Consider the following 19,697-nt stretch of genomic DNA (forward strand, 5'->3'; position numbering starts at 1 on the left):
TTGCTCCCCCCGCCGTCAGCCGATCCAGACCCTGCAGGCACAAAATGTGTTAGTAATTTCCCCCCAACATTTGAGACTTGACAGTTGTTGAACAAAAACACTACAAATTCACCAAAAAAAAACAAAAAACATTTCATTTTACTCGTATCAGGTTTACAACAAGTACAGTAGGCTATACTCTGATGTTATACATTATGGGTATGTATACCGACTTTGAAATCAAATTAACGTCTATTTGAATAAAACAATCACAAGGGCTGGTGAGTGATTTGGCCACGTGGAACTGAAGAAGCAATAGGAAAGATGACATTTCCATTATGATAGCCCATTTCTTTAAATAAATCAACTGATCTGAAATATGAATATAAACTGAGTATCCAGTCTTCAAATTCCCAGTGAGACCCACTTTGCTGAGCGCGTTCACGTTGCAGGCGTGAGACCGATTACGCGCGTACAGGAATGCGCCTGTGCCAGTTATGATGTTTAAAAGAAAAAATAGAAAAAGTGTTTTGTTTGGAAGATCTGCCACGGAGAGACCACCTCCTGAGAATTTGCTTTCCAACTCTACTTATTATTGTTATTTCCACACAAAGGGACACCCGCGTGCACTGTCAATCTTGAAGGCTCTACCGTGAGAGTGCAACCAGGGTTATCACCACAATGCCTGCAGACGCTGAATGACGATGACCCCGGTTCAAGATCTGGGAGTGACTGACAGGTTCAGGAGATGCAGACAAAAGCTACAGATCATGCTGCTGGGGGGTGGGGGGGTTCAATGAAAACTTCAAGTGCATAGAAGTTACAGCTTTCGGGTGTAACAGCACTTAAATATGCATTAAAACAGCATTCCATGGTACTCGAATCATCGAATGCTTTAAGTAACCAACCGTGACACTGAGCTATTATCAATGTACCTACGACACCTACTGGTGGTGGCACTCTGTGAGGGTGAAACACTGTCCTCGGACAACAGTAACACTTCTTAGACGAAGCCCCACTGGTAAACTCAGAGATACAAAAGGCTCATTTGTGTCAATTAGAATAATCACAACCGCATGAAAATATATAAATGCTCTGAGATATTTATTTACTTTTATTTACTTTTGCACACATAGTTCTACATTTTATGCGGATCAGTTATGTGTCACTTTTATTATTTGATTCATTTTGCTGTGAGTATTGTTTTATTTGTCATACAAAGACAAATATCTTGCCCTGGTGGATACAGTAAAATATCATTCTATTTTACTATGCAACCATAACCCACAGTCTTGAGATTTGAAAATGATACTAACAAAACTGACTGTCTTTACGTAACTGCCCAAGTTATTTAAAAGCATTTTTGTTTTTTAAAACAGGTTTTTTTTATTAAGATGCTTAGGTAAACATATTTATTTTTGAATGAATAGGCTGTGTTAAAAAAAATATATTAGATACAGCAAAGCTTCTTGACAAAACCTTTGAATCACCTCTTTGATTTTTTGTTCAACTTAAAGAACTTATCGTTTCTATTCTTGAGGATGTGTGTGGGTAATTATTCAAGTTGTATAATCACTGGAATATAGCAGTCTACACGAATGCTGTACACATTATATAAGCTTCTTTATTGCCCACCCTTTAAACTACAACGTATCATTACTACTGAGCTGCACCAAAAAGAGGATTTATTTTGAGATAGAGACTGAAACATAAGAATACGCAGGCTTAATGAGGTGTAGAAACTACAATTGATTTTTACTTTTATATGGAAATTAGCTATCGGATAACATGTACATTCTTTGTTGTGGTAACGACCTTCAAAGCAAACAACCAAACAAACAAAGAATGCAAATCTGATTAAAGGTGATGGTATTTAAGGGATTGTTAATGAATCTTTTTGTATTCCTCAGGCAGTGCTAGACTACACTCTAGATTTGTTCAATACAACAGGGAGCAGCTGCAGAGACTCATGCCTACACACAAACGCAGAATCACACATGGGGTTTTTACTGTCAGTCTATGAACCGGCTATGGAGCAATTAAAATGGTAGAGTGATTTGCTCAATAGCACTGCAACCTATACAGGAGATGTCAGTTTTCAGAGATGAGGCAACATTTCTCTATTTCTACACCTCCATATTATTACATCGTTTAAAATGTAAAGGTGCCATGAAGAGACATCTAGTAAACATAAAATATTCTGTTTGCATTCAATGTTTCTCCCGAAAATGTTTGTGTGAATCATTGAGCGTCTTTCCTTCTTCATAAGGATTACTTGCAAAGCTTATTATTTCTGCATTATTTACCACAATGTTTACTTGTTTGCAGTTCCACTCCATTCATTCCTTCCTCTCTCCTCTCACCCTCTTTATATATACATTGAAATTGTACTCAAGTACACTACTTGAGCATATTCTCAACACCCTCTTATTTCCATAGTGAGCCTTGAATCAAAGAGCTCTTTGAATGAAAGGCAGTTCCATTATCAATTCCACATTCCGCTGAACAACATTCCTGAAATACACAAAGCCATTACACTGAAGATGAATTATATCAATCAAAACAAGGTGTTTTTTTTCTTTTATTAAAGTTAGTGTAAATAAAGCAATTCACCAATGACAACACACAATGTTTTGGTGGAATGAACATGAGACAGAACACAATTCATTACATCAGAAAGGAAGACGAATGACCCACAAGGCCACAACACTTCCTGTAAACCATGTGTAGATTTGAGTCTCACAGTAGGAAACCCCATACTAGGACTTCCGGACTCTGCAGGTTTGGCAGCGACTGGGTCATGCTGCTGGCATCGTGAGACGTCCTGAAATGAGTTTCTTTTTCTGAGTTAAAGCTATGAGTATAACAAGGCTTGGGTCACTGCTTTTACGACGGCTGGTAACACAGGTCTAGAGACAGTATGCACATTAAGTGAAAACAGGCCTTGAAGAAAATATCCGGGCACAGGGAATGCTCTTTATACAGAAAGCTGCTTACGTCCTATGATGGATTCACACTTTACATTATCACATTGTAACTAAAAAACGTACATGACATATTCCTGTTAAAGTAAAACAAGTATAATCTTAGAATATATACTTTTTTTGATAAATGTAACACAGGCACAAAAGTAATCAGATGAAGTTGTTGATTTATGAAGTGAGAGTTCTTTCCACTCTATTAAAAAGGCAACAGAAAGTTAACAGCAGTTTCACTGAAGAGAGAATATTTGTGATTCATATGAATTCAGTGCCCAGGAATTATAATTCCTCATGTTAACCCTTGAAGAGTGGAATCTTTGCAAACAATTTCTCACTAGAGTTGATCAAGATAAAAAAACAATTTTTAGTGTTTGAGTTTACCATTAGTGATCATTGGGTTTTGAGTTGTTATCGTGTTATCGTTATTAAGTGTAATCACTGTTATTACTCTGTGACCCACAAGTGACTGAAGTGAGACCATGAGGTAGTAATACAGTGTTTGTTATGAACTTAATCAGACAAAAATAAAGCTCAAAATCATATCTCATGTCTTGCCATTAAGGGGTTAATGTCATGCATGAAGAGCAGATACACTGTAAAAAAGGATTTGATCATTAAAGGTGGGTGTAATTTATTTCAGAAACACTTTTTGTTATATTCCATGGAATGCTCTTAACATCCCGATAGCAATGAATATATGAAATGCTTTGACAATAAATACATTAAAAAATGTAATCTGTGGAAGCCGTAGCGCTGTAAAAAGCACAACCAATCATTTTAGCTGGCCCGGCTAAAATAACTGGATGGCCTACCTGCCTGTCAGCCTTCCATCGGTGTGTGTTGGAGGACGGGCTCTGTAATGCTGCGTTCACACCGGACGCGATGCGACTATTCGCTTCGCTCTAATCGCTCCTATCGCATCGCTCTAAACGCTGGAGGTTCACCGCGGCTGCCAGCTGTGTTTACTCGCATCATTCAAACAAGACGCGCTGGCTCGGGAGCTACAACTACAACAAATGAACATATTTTACCGTGATTAAATTGTAATACACGTTTCTAAATGATGCCGAAGTAACAACATACTGATACCGGTTAGTAACAACCATGAATTAAGGCTTTGACAAGTCTGCAGGCAAAACACCTTTTAAAATGCTTGTTTTCTGAATGAAGATCGGATCGACCAGGCTAAGCTAACGTTGTATATGCTCATTCCACACTCATAACAACGGCCTACAGACATAAATAAAGCAGCGATATTCACCATGACACAGACAGTCTGTGGTTTGTACTTGTTTAACTTTTGTCCAGTTTCTGAACAGATATGAGGAGCTGTGAGCTCTGTGTGCTAACTGCTAACAGCTAACGGCTGATGTTGTGTGGTTGAACGTCAGTGACGGCGGCTGAGATTCTCACCGCTGATTGGCTTCCGCGAGAACACGTCACGTGAATTTGACGCTCGAGTTGAAAAAATTGAACTCTCGCGTTTAACGCGGCACCGTTCAATCGCCTCAATCGTGTGATTCGCGCCGCGTCCACCGCTTCATGCGCGCCGTCGGAGCGAATTCGCGTCTGTCCGCGTCTCTGCATTGACTTTACATGTAATCGCGCCGCCCCCAAACAGCGCATCGCGTCCGGTGTGAACGCAGCATAAGGAAGTGGCAGATTTTTTCCAGGTGTGTATTTTCAAATTCTAGCGCACTCAAGCTGGTTTCTTCAAAATTACATACCCCACCTTTAAGATATTGTAACTTTTTTCTTTAAGTTACTTTCACTTAATATATAAATTCATGCAATTTCTACTTAATTTCACAAGTTGTTTTTATTTGAACTCAGCTTTGTAAGCCAGCTCAATGACCTGTAAATTATATTAAGTCAATTTGACTGAACAGTGTGAGTTGTGATGTGTGTGTTGTTCTACAACTTTCCATGGCCTCATAACATGGCAGTAGCGATGACATATTCCTGCGCGGTGAAAATAGTTCCGGTCTTGTAGTTGTTTTCATTGAATGAAGGCATTTAACAGGGACATGAGTTTTTTTTTTTTATGATATAGGCCTACAGCAAGTGAACCACCTGGTTTCGATTCGCCATTATCAAAAGAAGAACTTCAACCTGTTACCTGACAGATTGATGATGACTACGAAAAGCAAAGCGGCGGATGAATACGTTTTTTAAAAAAAGTGATGTGACAGTAAACATGACCTACCGAGTAGCGGCTGCGCAAATATTTTCGGCTGATGAACCACTGACGGAAAGGCAAAGTGAGGTGAGTGGTTGCATATTTAACGGTTTCAGGCAAAACGAAAAGTACCTAAATGGAGTTAAATCAATACCTAACTGGTGTTTCAATGTTTATAAAGAGATTTTATTTCAGGGCGGACTCTGACAATTTCATTCACACTCTGCCCGGCAGAGTGTGAATGAAATTGTCAGTTGACCAAGCTAACATTACAGGATTATGATTAACTAAACATTTATAAAATAAATAAGCCTCAAGCATTCACACTGTTATTTATGACGCTTGTGATTTTTTTTAAAGTTCTGAATGGTAACTGCCTAATATTTTTGTAGCTTGATTTAGAGAGGTTGTGTTTGTTCGTTCCAGTAATTAGCCGTGTCCCGGCTATCGTTTCGGCTAAATATTTAAGCTAAATTGGCACGTTTCGGAGAGGTTGTGTGTGTGTTCGTGCCAGTAATTATCCGTGTCCTGGTTCTCTGAATTGTAGCTTGTTAGCCCCTGCTATGTTCTGAAAGCTGGGCCGGGTGGGGGGTGCCTCGCGCCATTCTTTCCATTGAACTAGTAAAATGCTTCAGAAATAGCATTTATATTGTGTATAAATGCTATTTTTCACTCTTGAAATGGGGGATACAAATGTGTGTTTCTGCTGTTTTAGAAAATATTTTATAGAAAATAAAGGAATTTAGTTTATTTTATCAAAATATGGTGCCCATAAACCACATGTCCCACAATGCATCTAGTTCTGTGACCTGTGCATTGAAGCATCTTAAAGCTCCCATGTCATGCTTTTCCGGTTATTACCCGTCCCCTTGTGTGTTATGAAGGTTTTTATGCATGTAAACGGTGTGCAGAGTCAAAACCCTCAAAGTACACCCTGTAGCGAGTAAAACTCTAACACAGAAAATACCTCCCCAAAACGCCTCGTTGGAGATACGTCACTGCCCATTTGAGTCTTCAATAGAGTGGCGAAGTCACGCCCACTTACTTCCGGGTAATGGGACCTTATTTCGGAAAAATTATGCATTGAAGTCAATGGGGAGAGAAAACGTATCTTTCGATCCTGTTTGAATTGTGCCATGAATTACACATATGATGTTTGTCAATCTTAAAAAATAATTTCCATGTCAAAAAAGTCACAGTTTGTCGTAAAACTGTTGAAATATAAGACTATGAAAAATACGTAACTAGAAAGACTACAAATCCCAGAGTCGCGTAAGTGATGTCACAATTGTTTTCCTCCACCATTCAGATACCTAAGATCAGCGCAATATAGATATAATCTATCTATATGGCGCTGGCTAAGATAAGATAACTTTAACAAGATGCCTGTGTGCTTAGTACCAGGTTGTTATTATACCAGCAATGGGTCTTGCTCGTTCTTTTGCTTCCCGTCTGATGAAAGGACCAGGAGTGGCTTGATCAAGTTAGCTACCTAGCTAGTAGCTAGCACGTTAGTTAGCATTACAGCCTTGTCATTTTTATTAGCCTTAACATGAAGTAACATTAAGTAACCCAAAATGTTAAACAGTAAGAGTAGTAGTCATATTTCGTGAACCCTTTGAATAGTACTGTCACCGGTGTGATCATTCTATAATACACCATTTAAGCCCGGGGGAGAAATGCTAACGCTAACGTTAGCATCGGCGATCTTCTCTACTTCATGCTATCTGCACAAATGGTTGACATTAAACATTAAAACGACCAGGCAGTTCAGGAGAGACAGCAAGCGCATTTCGTGGCATCTGCAGGCAGTGGCAAGTACTTCCGGCATATGCCACAGATGCCACAACTTGCCACCGGCATATGCCACAACTTGCCACAGATGCCACAACTTGCCGAGGCATCTGCCGCTGCTGAACGGGAGTTGCCACAAGATGCCAGAAGGTTTACGGTAGCTGCCACTCGCCTTCCGTGGCAAATGCTGCTATTTAAACCCGTATTTATCGTGTAAAATGTCGCTGTTTAGGCATGACCAGTGGTGTAGTGGGCGTTGGACGCGGGGATACGCCGTACCCCCACTTATTTGAAGCATGCATTTTTTTAATAGTCTAATAAATATAAAATCATTGCCTCAGTTGCAAGTATGTATTTGTTGTAATAATGACGAAAACATAATAGGCAGATTTCACAGTAGTTGTAATAAAAACGTAGCTCAAGCATTTATGCAACTTGATTTGAAGCGGGTGTGTGTGTGAGGGGCAGCACCGTGTGTGTGTTTGTGTGTAGGGTGAACAGATGTCCCGCTGTGTGCGGAACTGTCACTGCACACACAGCATCTTTATTATTTGTCCCGAGTACCACGAAATTAAGACTATGTCCCGCATTTTAGTGACAGTCGCGCAGAAAGGCCGGATCGGTTCGCTGACGGCCGACACCGCCCTATATTATTATATTTATATTATATTTTAAACGGCATCATGTAACACGCATCTTAAGACCAGGCGCAGCTACGACCGAGACTAGTCAGGTTTGGTGCACTCGGTGTAAATTCTAATCACTAAGTCGGACGTAGCTAAGCCCGACGTTAGAGTTAAGACCTACTTTTTTATGCCCAGCTGGTGCACTCCACTCCTGGAGCAGAGAGAGGAGCTGTGGATTATTGTTATTGATTAATGCATCAGTGTTTCTTAGGGTCAAAAACACTAAACTCACAACTTAAAATGAAAGCGTTTAGTTTATTTAATAAAAGAGCACATGTTCAATGTGAAAAGTGACAGTAGATATAGATTAGTTGCAATTTGGTGCTATAAATATATATATATATAAAAAAAAATATATATATATATATATATAAAAAAAAAATTATAATTTTTTTTTTTTTTTTAATATATATATATATATATATATATATATATATATATTAAAAAAAAAAAAAAATTATAATTTTTTTTTTTTTTAAACACTTTGAATTTCAGGGGGGGTGCAGGGCTCCGTTGGCGGGGCGCAGTGCCCCTCCAATACAATGGTAGGGGAAACACTGCCTGCCTATAAAAGCAAATAAGCCAGGAATCTAGGATTGCCTTGCTTAGCTGTCTGAAAGACATAAAATCATGGATGGAAATCAACTTCTTGACTCTCAACGAAAACAAAACAGAGATTATAATATTTGGACAGTCTGAACTCCTGGATGGCTTTAATAGTGTACTCGGCCCCTTAGCCTCCTACAGCCGTCCCTCTGTCAGAAATCTTGGAGTCATCTTTGACAACTGTTTTAAATTCGACAAACAAATAAGCTCAGTTGTCAAGACAAGCTTCTTCCAGCTGCGGCTTCTGGGGAAGGTAAAAGCCTATCTTCCTAGTAAGGAATTTGAACAGCTAATCCACCTATTTATTAGGGCTGCTCGATTATGGCAAAAATCATAATCTCGATTATTTGGGTCAATAATTGTAATTGCGATTATTAAATGCGATTATTCATTGACTTTGAAAACATCAATTTATTGGAGAAAAAAGATTTGAACAGTATCTTTTTAACAGTTGATTACCCTGAACTTGAAGTATAATTCAACTGAAAAAAAAAAAAAAAAAAGATTATTTAAAAAAAAAAAAAAAAAAAGTAATAATAAAAAAATAATCGTTTTATTTCGATTACGTTATTTTCGTAATCGTTGCAAGCCGTAATCGCGATTTAAAATACGATTAATTGAGCAGCCCTACTATTTATAACGTCTCGTTTAGACTATTGTAACTCCCTGTATATTGGTGTTGATAAGTGTTTAATCTGTCGCCTGCAGCTGGTCCAAAATGCGGCTGCACGCCTTCTTACTGGGAAGAGACGCTATGACCACATCACACCCGTTTTGGCAGACCTTCATTGGCTTCCTGTCAGTTACAGGATCCAGTTCAAGTACTTACTTGTTGTTTTTAAATCATTGCATGGACTGGCACCACATTACCTGTCTGAGTTGTTGCACCGCCATGCTCCAGCTAGAGCATTGCGATCAGCTCAGCAAAATATGTTGGTGGTTCCTCGGTGCAGGAAAAAAAACCCGAGGTGACAGGGCTTTCAGTGTTGCAGCTCCCAGACTGTGGAACAGCCTCCCATTACATATCCGGACTGCTGAGTCTATTGAACTTTTTAAATCTCAACTAAAAACTCACCTCTTTGCACTGGCTTTTAATACTAGTTGAACATTACATTTTTACATTTGTATGTGTTTTTAAAAAAAAAAATTTTATATATAAATAAACCACCCTCATTGGCCCACCTTGAGAAAGCTTCGGTGTAAATGTATTTATTATTTTTTTTTTAAATAAATTTTTTTTTTTAATTATTATTATAAAAAAATGTGTTCACCCATTGAGAATATCCAAGCATTCAAAGTGAAATTCAAGTGAACAAATATCGAGTTGAATTAATGTTGTATGTGTTTTATCCTCTGAACCGAACTCATTAGGGGCGTTCACACCAAGTACTTTTCCCACAGTAGTTCATGAGAACTTTAGTTCATGAGAGCTCTTTAGTTCTGATGAACTAAAGCAGATCGCGTTCACACCAAAATGAGTTCCTGGGGGTGGATTAGGCAAATGAGCCGCTGACGTCACTTCTTCTTCTTCTGCTTTGGGTTTAGTGGCAGGCCGCAAACAACTTCACGGCGAGTACAGTAGGTGGCGGTATGCACCTTAAAGTTGCAATTCGCCAAAAAACCGAGAGAAGAAAAAGAAAAAAAATGTCCACTTCCGCTGTATGCTTCTGTTTACCTTCCGACCTCAGACACGGTATGGAGTTGACGTTTTGGTGGTCGTGTTATACAGCTTCGTAACCGAGTTATTTAAGCCAATAACTCAGCCACAAATACAAATACAGATCGACCATTCAAATGCAATAGAAATGCTGAGTCGGAGGCGAAGGCGGTTAAGAAGCCTTAATAAAAGGATTGGACCACGAAAAGCACACGCTATGGACATGTTTCGCCAGGACAGCTGAGCATGATGACCGTTATCACGCCCAAAGAACAGCAATGGTACGTTCATTAAATCACATTAATACTATCTAATGTAGGATTTATGGAGTTATGTAGGGCTAATTTGTGTCTTTGTATGTGTTTCCAGATATGCGGCCTGGTGGGAGAAGGTGGTGCAAACGTACACCAGTGGATCAAAGATTTCCGAATGTCCAAGGGCTCGTTTCAACTCCTCTGTATTCGCCTGGAAGCAACGTTGGGGAGACGCAACCTAAAAAAATCGCCGCGGGGCAAGACACGTGCACAGCCCTTGAGGCATCTGAACAGCATGGAAATTGTAAATTGACAATAAAGCTGATCTTTTGTACAGTGCATTTAGTTCTCTCTTTTATTTACCACAGTCAACAGACACAATTACAATAGTGCAGACGCACCTTAGTGCAAAGATTACATGTCAGTATCAAAACAGTACTCATACTGTATATTTGTATATTAATATGAGTATATTATTATGTTAAATGTGTGTTAAAGACAATGGGATGAGGTTGAAAGCTCTTTAAAAAGCTTTTGTATATCATCTTTACTGTGATAAATACATACATGTTAAGCATACACACCTGAAGAACTACGTTACACACACACAGGTTAGTCTGTGTACCGCTGCACTGCTGCTGGTTTAAACAAAGACAGTCATGATGCTAGTGCTGTGCATGTAGGTTCTCTTTTATTTATCAGCAGCAGATCAATAAGTGTCAGTAGTATCAAAACAATATAATAACAGTGGCAATATATATATATATATAATAACAATAGGTAGGCTCAGCAGCAGACACACCTTAGTGCAAAGTTAGGTGTCAGTATTAATAACAGTGGCATATATATATATAATCACAATAATACAAAATTAACTGTCCCAGGTGTAGGCAATTTGGGGTGAAGTGTCTTGCCCAGGGACACAACGACATCCTGACTGCAGTGGGGTTTGAACCTGTGCTCCCCTGATCCGAACACCAACGCACCAGACCACTGCAGCACACGCCTCCCAACAAGTCATTGTACAGTTTATCAACGACGACAAGTTTTTCTTAATTTTTGTATTGAAGGCCTGTTGGATTTAATCAGCTCGCTTAGCACTGCCAGAAGCCCAGCCTGAAAGGTATTTTGTTGCTCCACCTCGATTCCTGGGCCTTGTGTGAATGCAGCAGCCGTTCGTCGTGCATCTCCTTGGCACGCAGGTCCTCATTCTCCTTGCTGACCATGGCACAGCGGTCCATCGCCATGATGGTGTCAAGGAAGCTGTCATCGCGTGCCCACTTTCCTAAGGTGAAATATGCAAGATACAAGATCAGTTTAATCGCAACAACGACACAACATTGTCCAAATACCGGAAGGGGAGCAGCCCATAACAGAGAGCCCCCCACGTCAGAGTCATCACTGTGGGCGATCTCCACCTCTGAGTCTGTCTCTGCAGGCACACAACAGGAGGAACACCTTTGATTTGACTATTAACATTTTAAATGGTGAAGGCACTAGCAATTGGGGGATGGAGGGCTCTCAGGACATGATAGGGAGGCGTGTGCCGCAGTGGATAAGTGCATTGGTGTTCGGATCAGGGGAGCACAGGTTCAAACCCCACTGCAGTCAGCATGTCGTTGTGTCCCCGAGACACTTCACCCCAAAGTGCACCTGTGGGGATTGCCCACAGTATTGAGTATGTAAGCTTTGGATAAAAGCGTCTAACAAGTGACATGTAATGATTCAAAAAGCTTTTGGCGGCCATATTGAATAACAAACCAATGTGGTTTACTTGTTATCCACAGTTTAGCTGCTAAATGTTACCTTTACAAAGCTACGCTGAAAACACAGCAAAGTTCATATAACGATATTAGGTTAGTTGAACCTAATATTTTTATAGTTAAACTCAACACTTTTCTTTGTGCTCCACATATCTAAATGTATAAAGTGTGTTTTCACCTCCGTTCCCTCCTGTTTGCTGCAGTATGGCAGCAGCGGTCAGGATGGGATCCTCTGAGATCAGATAGTAGTCCTGATGGTGTCCGCTGACCGGGCGCAGGGTGTGGAGCTGCCTACTCTCAGCGGGGGGGAACTGAACGTGGAAACTGTGTTTCTCTGAGGGATCCTCCATGTAGTCTGAGAAGCCTTCTGAGGAAACAAGGTCAAACTATTTAGGATAATACTATGACAAGGAACAATGTTTAGGCAGTAAATAGAATTTCAATTACATTTCTACTTAAATGTGCAAAAATATTAGAACATCAGTCTTTGTGGCATGCAGGTAATCAACTGTTTAAGCTTTTACCATTAACATGTAGAATGAATGTTGCAAATTACTTGAAATTATAGCAACTACAATCTATTGTTTACCTCTATGCATTCAGTGTAGCCACAGAGGTAGCATTATGTCCAGCTAGCATGCTAATTGCTAACGTTATATTATCGTTTTATCCCGGAGGGGAAAACTAGTTTCTAATCCTGAGAGAAACACCTCGCCTGAAACACACGATTAGTGCCATGAGTTAGTGAAGCAAATTACAGAACATTGCACACTTATTCACAAGTCAAAACGTGTTCATAGCGGGCATGGATGAGAATAGCTAGCTAGCTAGATGTAGTTAGCCAGCTTGGACCTAACGTTAGCAAGTTCTAGCATGGCTAGCTCGATCTACTGAGCAAATAAAAGTACATCTAAGACCAGTATTGTGCAGATTAAAACAGATTAAAACAGTGCAGTGCATGTATTTTAATTTACCTTCGTAGCCGTCCCGACATTACTTTGCCAGGTCTGCTAACTTTGCTGATCGAGCCACGGAAACTGCATTCAGTAGAAGCTTCTGAATGCGTCCTCCGAGTAAATCGCCAGAAGCGCAGACACATCCTCATCACTCCACCGCTCCAATTGATTTATTTAGTGTTGCTATAATAACTGCTTTCACAAAAGGAATGTCTTCGGGTGCGCTGCCCGAAGCGAGCAAATACAATGGCCGCTTTCAACAAAAAATTCAGAGTCAAACGGGCGTGGTTTGCATTCCGCACAGCCAATCAGACGTACGAACTACTTTCTCCCACGACAGTCCCTGCTCTCTAGCAGGGACTGAAAAGCGGGTCGGACGAACTAAATTGAGCTACTTTAGTTCCTGGGGCTTTTTGGTGTGAACGCAAATATATCGTAGTTCTGATGAACTATTGTGGGAAAAGTACACCAAAGTACTCCGGTGTGAACGCACCTATTTACGGTAAAAACTGGATGTTGGTTCCGGCGAGCGCCATAGTAACGCGAGAGTCCTGCAGGGACGTGCTTTTCTGTCAAATGTGCAGACATTTCCCCAGCCCAGGAGCTGAAGGTGCATTTACGAGGGATGGATATGTAGACTGGAAGCACCTGCGTAACTCGTTAGAGAGACATAAAAAAAGCGAGGACCACTGCAAGTCCATGAGCAGGTTTGAATGCTACAACCTATTGTTGCTGTTACCTAGTGCAATAAAAGAGTTACATAACGATTGTAAATAACCCAATTTGTGTTCTGTGAAACTGAAAAGGATATTACATTGTTTTTGTTACTTTCGTTGCAGTTGTAAATATGTCTTAAATGTAATTTAGGTTAACTTCCTGTGTTATTTAGATGCTTTTATTTTGAAGGCGAGTTTACACTGTTGACAGGAAGTTGTTGTTGCTATGGAAACAACGTGACGGAGAAAAGGAGCGGAGATTAATCTACATATAAAGACGGAGAAAGTAAAGGATAAAGTTTATGTTTAAGTTTAGCACCCCCCGAAGAGGCACAAAGTTGGTATTAACTATAATATAAACATGTAGGTTGTGTCCTAATTTGTTTGTATGCTGTTTTGTAGCTTTGCTGTCTGTTTACAGTTCACTTTTGGTAGTATGCTAAAGTGATTCTAATACGAATGGAGCCTAAATGTATTTGTTATTTTTGTGTCTTTATAGCTCTTACGTTGATATTGGAGATTTCAATGAATTCATATCATCAGTCAGGTCTTCGACCATTATTCGGAGGGAAGTGCTACAACGATGCTTGGCAATGGGCATTATTATATATTATTATTATAGGCCAGGCCTACTTTAAAGTCATTTTTCCCCCTGGAAAAAGCTGGCCCACCCTATTTTATACAGGCCCGCCCTAAAGTACATTTCTGCCTACGCTACTGGTTGTTTCCGGTGCTGGCGCAGAACTCGGGACTTCCTCTGGCCCAAAGGATATTAAAAGCTACTCCAGAATGAGGACGGAAGGGATACCCGGCCACTCGTTCCGAGTGATGTGTCTCGTGCAGGAGCTGTGGCTCATTCCAGCGGTGTCTGAACCATGCTCTGAGCTAGCCTGTGTTTCGGGAATGAGGCAGGCTTCTTACGGCTTCTTGCGTATGATGATTCGGTTCCAGAGTCGGAGATAGCAGTAGACATTTGCAAGGACAGCACCAGCAGGCAAGCAGCAGCGACGTGGAAATAGCTGCAGCAAGTAATGCATGGAGATATCTGGCAGGTTAAATAGAGCGGCATATTAAGGAGACTCTGTTTGGTTGGTTGTAGAGTGGCAAGGGGCGTTATGTATGAATGCAGCACAAGTGCTCGATTGACTGCCTGAACTAGCTCGCAGGCTTCGCCCCATTTACTGTACACTTTCAGTGTGGCGCAGTGGATAGAGCGTTGGTGTTCGGATCAAGGGCGCACAGGTTCAAATCCCACTGCAGTCAGCATGTTGTTGTGTCCCTGGGCAAGACACTTCACCCCAAATTGCTCCTGTGGGGATTGCCCACAGTATTGAGTATGTAAGTCGCTTTGGATAAAAGCGTCTAACAAGTAACATGTAACTTTTTTTTTTTGTAGTTAATCTACTATAATTAGTTTGTTTAATATCGAATCATATCAATTTGTTTTAAAGCTCAATAAATAACAAAGAAGACCTTTGACCGGCACTTTTCTCATTTTGTCCGGCAGATTTAAACTTTAACGGACATGTTGACCGGCAAAAAAAAATTCTACCGGAAACTCTGGGCACAACAACTATGAAAAGTTACCTGAATGCTGTAAGTAGTAGCTTAGCTTAGTTTTTGTCCAGTTGCCATGATGAAGCTGCTTTATCCGCAGTTTAAACAGTAACGTTACACATGATAAAAACGTGCACGCCGAATATTCGCCGCTGATTACTACAGAATATCCGCAGCCCGATAAATGGTATTCGGGACAGCCCTACACATTTTAAAACTCATAGTGGCCCCCGAGCCAAAAGGTTTGCCCACCCCCACTCTACTGTGACATGTTTCCATGTTGTGACATTACATTCTTGAATGTGTATGTGTTTAAAAAGGTTTTTAGGTTAATGACGGTTTTAGAGTGTATTGGTGAATTTATTTTAATATGTTGGAAGTGTTTCACAAAGAGACTTGTACTTTAAGAGGACATTTAATGTTCATTTCAGTATTTAGTGTCTCTACCGGGACATGTCTCCATGCTTTATGCTGTATGAATGCTTGTTGTTTGTTTGTTTTGTTGTGTTTGAGTGTGTTCGTCTCTTGTTGGTTTTTGTATTTTTGATGGCACCTTAAAAAAAGGAGTAGCTCTACTCATCTCATTGTACCTGTATAATGACAATAAAGGATTATATTCTTCTTTAATGTTCAAAAAGCTCTTTATTTTTCTCATACTGCCTGTGCTGCAGCACCTCTTTTCACCCTTTGTCCTATTTGTAAAATGAAATGTTATAATTCATGTGTATGTATGTATGTATATCTGTTTTGTACTGTATATAAAAAATGTCTACTTCAGAAATAAAAATGCAAGAGCATTTGTAGTAACTTCAAGCCTTGATCTCCTTTTTATATACATTTGGGTGATGTTTAATTTTCTAAGTTGAGTCGGTAAGAAGTTTAACCTGTTAACCTGTTTCACACCATCCCCCCGGTACCGGGCGGATAAACGCATCATTTGCAGGAAACAACGTCTAAGGAATCTTAATATTGAATAAAACTATGAATGTGTTATATCCATGTAACGGGAAGAAACTCAGCTAACTGATCTTTTTAATTTTTTTTTTCAAAAAAACCCCACAATGCTAGCACTCAGCCTCTGAATTAGCCTCGATCGAAAAAACGGAACCTACAAAGGCACTTAAACTCACTCATAACTCCCTTATTACTTATCCTAGATGCACAGCCAACCACTCGTTTTTGGTGTCCTGGAGACACTGAATCTGTGTAAAAAACCTCAACACTCAGTGATAAACATTCGCGACGCTATAAACGAAAGCGTACATCATCACATGTGGAGCTAAGTAGCTAAAAAACGTAAATATGGCTTACCTTGGTCAAAAGTGGTCTTCAATGGCATTAAAACGATAAAAAAACGATGCTGCAGTTAATCCATAGGTTCATCCTATGTGTCTGTGCCTTCTTTGAAATTATTTCTGATAATCCATAAGCAATACAACTGCGTTTTATTTTCCAAACTCCAGAAGGAGACATTCCTCCACTTTGCTTTCGTTTCCCACACGCGAAGCGCCCACATTTTTTCTTTACAACGTGTGTGGGTGTGTGCCTCCCCCTTCGATTCTATTGGCTCTAACGGTCACAAGGGTATGTCAACCAACCAAATCGACCAAGGGGGGCCAGAGATAGGTCAAATCCACCCAAATGACTCCAGAAGTGGGGGTTTTTGGCTAAATCTCTCTAAAAAGGTAAAATTTCACTTGTTTTGCATCAATCTTGATACAGGGTACTTATTATATGTTGTACTTTGGATTCCTAAAGCTTTTAGTCTACTAACCCATCATCCAAGGGTAGTTTTCACTATCTGTAAAAAATAATTTTTGGACGGACACTATAATTTACAGTTTTTTACTATGTAAAATCTGAATTTTCTTTAAAATAAAAAACATTTATATTGATTCTGACACTTCTACATCCAACTCACAGGTTTATCATTACTTTGAGAACAAAGATTATTAATTTAACCCTTTTAGAAGGGAAGATATGGTCATTTGTTCTGGGAATGTCATTTTCGAGCCTGAGACCTGAAAAACAGGCTCAGATACCCCTTTCACACCAACGGTGTTTCAGGGCCGGTTCGGTGCTGGTGCTTGAAAAGCACCGGGTTTTCCTGTTCACACCGCAGCGGAGCAGCGTCATAGCTCCGGAATCCGGTTCGTTTCGAGCACCAAAAAGTTGTCCGTCTAGAAGCAAGAACCGCATACGTCACGCTTACGTCAGAGGGGGGCGAGATTAACCTGAGCTAACACTTAAGGCGAGTACGGCAAATAAAAGTTGTAACAAGCAGTAGTGCTGAGCAAAGTGACTAGAACGCAACCACACACTTGTTAAAAAAAAACAACCTGATCTCACCAGAATGCGTGACTCCACCACGACTCCTTAACACTGCATTGCGTGGTGGAGTCACGAACTTTGTTACATTTACGTGTCTGCACCACGCAAACAACGCCAATGTAAAGTGAATGAGGCTCCTTTGTCGTGGTGCACACACGCATTTCTACAACGTCCAGCAGTGAGCTTTTATTCTATAAAACGTTTTTAAAATCTACTGTATAGCTTGTAGTAACTCACAGGAGGCTTCTTTTATTTTATTTGTATTCATAATCATTTTTATTTTTCGTCAGAATGTATTATGGTGCATTATTCACCAATGTTTGTTCTCAAAAAACAATGTATTGTAAGTAATACAACTGTGATTTTTATTAAATTAGTTCGTTTTTAAGGAAGGCCAGAGCTTCAGCTGTGTCAAAGAGATTGTTCCCTTTAGTTAACGTTATTTAAAAGATAATTATATTCCTATTTGATTAAGTACCCTTTATTGTATTACAGACCCAAAGAGCTGAGCGTCCATTCCCATTGGATAACAGAGCATTTTACACCCGGAAGTAAGTATTCTCCTTACTGTCCATTGATTTTATTTACAGTGATATCTGCACTACTCATCAACTCAAAAACACCAGATTATCCTTGTTAATTACACAACATTGATTGGTTTAAATTGTGTACAATGCTTTTGTATTTTCCCCTTTCGATTCGGAGAAACAAATATGTTTTCGGAGTGTGTGGATGGTAGAAGACACTACACTACCCAGAATCCTCAGCTATTGTTCCGCTTTGCCTCAAGCTCTGTGATTGGTTGACCTCCAACTGCATTCCAATGAAAAAAACGTTTCGTCAAAGATCAAATCATACTTTATTCAGCAGTGCTTGCTTTACTCTTTGAAAGTCATCACATGAATGCATTGTAATGAATGGTTTGGCTGCATTAAACATTACACATCTGTCGTAGTTCTTTATTTATCTACAGAGATCGGGCCTCAGAATGGACCGGAAACTATTCTTTTACCGTTCTATTTTAATTTCACAATAAAGTTAGTAGTAATAATTTGTTTTGATATTATTGTTTTTTATTAACTACTAGACCGCTGGGTCATGTTAAGACCATCTTTTCTGTGTTGCTGTGGGTTTTTTACATCGCTTTTGTGTTACAAATATCAAAACAATAACAGAATATATCCGTCGTAAACTAAACCAGAAACAGCAGTATATTTTATTTTGTTAACACTGTAAACTTGACAGCTTTTTAACCCGCACCTCCTACTGGTTAAAGCACGTTATTACACGTTTAGAGTAATGCAATGCAGGTAGATTGGGTTGCTTTTTATTGACTGTTTTAAAATGCCTTTTTCTTAATGTCTTTCATTTTTGTAAAGCACTTTTGAATGTGTTATATTTGATGAAAACATTTCAATATTAAGAGTACATACTGTTAATATAGTGGGAAAGTGGAAGGTCAATGATATAAATAATATAGAATAGAAAATATCAAGAAGATACTGTAAGTGATCTCTACAATAAAACAGTTTAGTGCCTGATAGGAGGATGTGCAAAACAGACAAACTTATAAGGCTTTATTTAAACATTAAAGAATACTTTAGGTTAAGGTCGTCTTTTAAATAAGAAAAAAGCTTTGGGGGTATCTACAGATATTAAGCCTGACAAAGTACTTAACGTCTAATATATTGCATGGTTTGTTTTGGAACTTGACAATCAACTTTCCTTCAATGTTAACTATGTTGAAGCACTTATTTTAACTGATATTATACATATTAATTATACTCTTATAAGATGTATGTAGATAGTATAAGAAATGTGCAGAATATGTTTAATGGTGGAGGTACACAGATATCGATAGATGTCTTGTGATGCACTGTTGATGAACCTGTGACCCAAGTGTTTCATTCATTGCATAACTACACCGTAGTTGTGTATATGATATGTCAATAAACCTTAGAAAATCTTGAAATCTTGAAAGGGATGTGCAAAATAGCCATTATATACAGTTTTTAATGAACTATTAGTAGAGAATAACGAGTAATGAATATGCTTTAGGGATCTGCAGATACATATTTAGTCTTCTCAAGCACCCACTACCAAATATCTCGCCTGATTGTTGGCTGAATTCACTGAATTTTACTCCGGTGTAACTAAAGTCTGATTTAAGGGTTGTTTATATTTCACATCATTAATCCAAATCTGTAAAGTAACTAAAATAAATGTAGTGGAGTAAAA

Source organism: Trematomus bernacchii, unplaced genomic scaffold, assembly GCF_902827165.1.
Source record: "Trematomus bernacchii unplaced genomic scaffold, fTreBer1.1, whole genome shotgun sequence".
Taxonomy (NCBI): domain Eukaryota; kingdom Metazoa; phylum Chordata; class Actinopteri; order Perciformes; family Nototheniidae; genus Trematomus; species Trematomus bernacchii.